The sequence below is a fragment of the Asparagus officinalis genome, chromosome 4 (genome assembly GCF_001876935.1).
Source record: "Asparagus officinalis chromosome 4, Aspof.V1, whole genome shotgun sequence".
In the NCBI taxonomy this organism is placed as follows: Eukaryota; Viridiplantae; Streptophyta; class Magnoliopsida; order Asparagales; family Asparagaceae; genus Asparagus; species Asparagus officinalis.
This window is the reverse complement of record NC_033797.1, coordinates 138,516,775-138,519,360: the sequence shown is the minus strand read 5'-3', so window position 1 is coordinate 138,519,360 and position 2,586 is coordinate 138,516,775. Positions and strand designations below refer to the sequence as shown.

At 35.4% G+C, this 2,586-nt stretch overlaps 1 protein-coding gene across 1 annotated transcript in view; it reads right to left on the bottom strand.

Annotated features, from left to right (window-relative positions):
- LOC109839521 (DDB1- and CUL4-associated factor homolog 1) overlaps nucleotides 2,292–2,586 on the bottom strand; it is a 14,453-nt gene continuing 14,158 nt past the window's right edge. Inside the window, 1 exon segment of the mRNA XM_020407985.1 lies at nucleotides 2,292–2,586. The gene's annotated coding sequence lies outside the window, so the exon portion shown is untranslated.

Sequence of the window (2,586 nt, the reverse complement as noted above, 5' to 3'; positions counted from 1 at the left end):
TTACAACTTATACAAAAGAGAGGAAAACGAATTTGATTTTCCCCTTTGTTTAAAACTGGGTTCTTCTTGCAGCTGATGGAGTGCTTCCTTCGATTGATTGCGTCGAACTTGCTCTCCGTTGACGATGGAATCCCAGAGGAACCCACGAGAACGGGTGGAGGACGTTCTATACATCGGTGATGAGGCAACGACAAATACGAAACGACTTTCGTTTGAAATGAGATGTCTCTGGAATGGATGAGTAGATTGAGGAATCGGACTAAGAACTGATGTGGTAAGAACCTGATATCGAGTGTTCAGAGATTTCTCTCTTTCCCGAGATCAAAGGAATCAAAGTCACATTTTCTTTATTCTCTTCTTTACAATTTTTCCAACAAACAACTCCTTTCCAAACGAAGACAAACTAAGGAACATGAAACAAGTTGGGGAGAATTAAGGGTTTTCTGCATATATGAGGGGAGTTTTTTTGAAATTTTTAGGGCTTTCAGCTCGAAACAAACAGTCCCTTAGAAGAGAAAGGGGTAAAACTCAGTGGCTTCATTGTCAAGAGAAGAATGCAAAGGACTCTTTGAAGAGATTGGTAAAAGTTAGGGACTTCATTGTTAAGAACATGTTCGGTTGGTTTTCCCACAATTGTGGGAAATATATTTTCAGCAGAAAAAACTCTATTTTATGAGTTTACTAAGATTTCATGGAAAAGCCAGTCTCATGTTTGACTCACTCATAAAATAAGGGTGGAAATGAGTCTGAATCTATTGTTTGTTTCACAAAATTAGAGTAGAGAACCATGTAGAAAATATAAGTTTTTGACTTTTATGTTATTTGGATGGAAAACCCCAACATAAGAAAAAATGAATTAACACACCATGATGAAGTTACCATTCATATAAGACAAAGGGATTTGGGTCCTCTTTAATTAAGTGGTAATTAGAGAGTCTCCAATTCTTCTAATCATTACCATATATCTAAACTCAAGGGACAAGATTAGGCCGCAAGATAAAACCACAATTATCTTGAAAATTAATATTTTTTGAAAACCACTATTCTTTGAAAACAACTATCACAATAGAGGAGTCCTACATGGCATAATCTTGTCTGTTAAATTTACGGCAATGATTGAAGAAAATTGAAGACTCCAATTACCACATAATTGGAGATGATATAAATCCAAGACAAAGTGTTATACCTCTCTAAAATAAGGGTAAACATACCCATGAAGCATTTAATAATTAACATTCAAATCTTTATGTGTTATGAAAACAGTCCCCAAATCTTCATAATTTGAAATTAGCCTGGGGACCTTGAAACATTTAGGGGACTAATATGGAAATAATGGAGCGTTAAGTCAGTAACCATAAAGACTGGTCATTTGTTTAAAAATAATAATTAAAAAACCACAAGAAAACGCATTCTAGTGCTATTTTTTTAAGCACAAATATTGAATTTCTATCTGAGTTCTCTTTCTATCTAAACCACTAGCATACAGGAGGTGGTTCTACATCCTTCAATGGAACAAATAAGAGGGAAAATTTGAAATTTCAGTCGCCAGTGTGAGACTTAGAACACTCATCGCGTATGGATGGTTCTGATAGGATGCGTGGTCTTTCCATCCCATTTTCCAAATATTTTGCTTGGATACGAGGGTTTCATATTTTGCTTATGTGGAGGGGTTTTTTTACTCCTCATTCCCCAAAAACAATATGCGAACCAAACACAAAAAACGGAAAATGTTAGGTCTATTTTGGTGCTACAAAGCATGTTATATCAAGGAAAACATGTTTCAAATATTTTCGACCCAACAAACCCTAAAAGAATATAGGAACGGGCGTGGGGGCAAGTCTCTTCACACTATGCTCTCATAAATGTTATTATCATTGTTGATTGATGTAAGAGAACAATAATTATAAGTTGAATGTGTTTGAATTTATTATCATTGTTTTAAGGAAAAAAATTTACACTCCCTTATCTTGAAAATTTGAAAATATTATCCTCGAGTGAAATTATGTACTCTGGCGAATGGTAAAACTGATTGCAATTTTGCGAGAGACCTATCAGCCAAAAATCAAAATAGAGAATGACGAGTTCTCAGGCGTGGTACCGCAAGAGATCTGTGTCAGCTAATTCTTTTATAGCAAGATATTTTAGACCTTTTAACAACATCATCAACTAAGGTCCAAAAAGATTGATAAAAATCCATCTCTCGCATCATTTTGTTCAAAAATAAAATTGCATTTTTTGAGTACGACTCATCTACAAAAATTACGCAAACATTTGAGATAAAACCCCAAAAGTTTGCACAGAAGGATGACATTTGTATCAAGGAGGATGCAGCTTTCACTGATTCAATAAGCTTTACTTCATCTACAAATTCAAATCCAACGTCATCATCCAATGATCACCTTGAGAAAGATTGAAAGAGGCCCCCAGCAACAAAAATTGCGCAAAAATAAATAAATATAATTGCCTGCATGGTGCTTATTTCGTTCAGTCACCACAAAGAGCAACCCCGACTCCTCCCCCTACTTACATCCCCCACCAATATCTTATACGCTCAAAATGATATGGATAGTTACAGGACATCTCTCT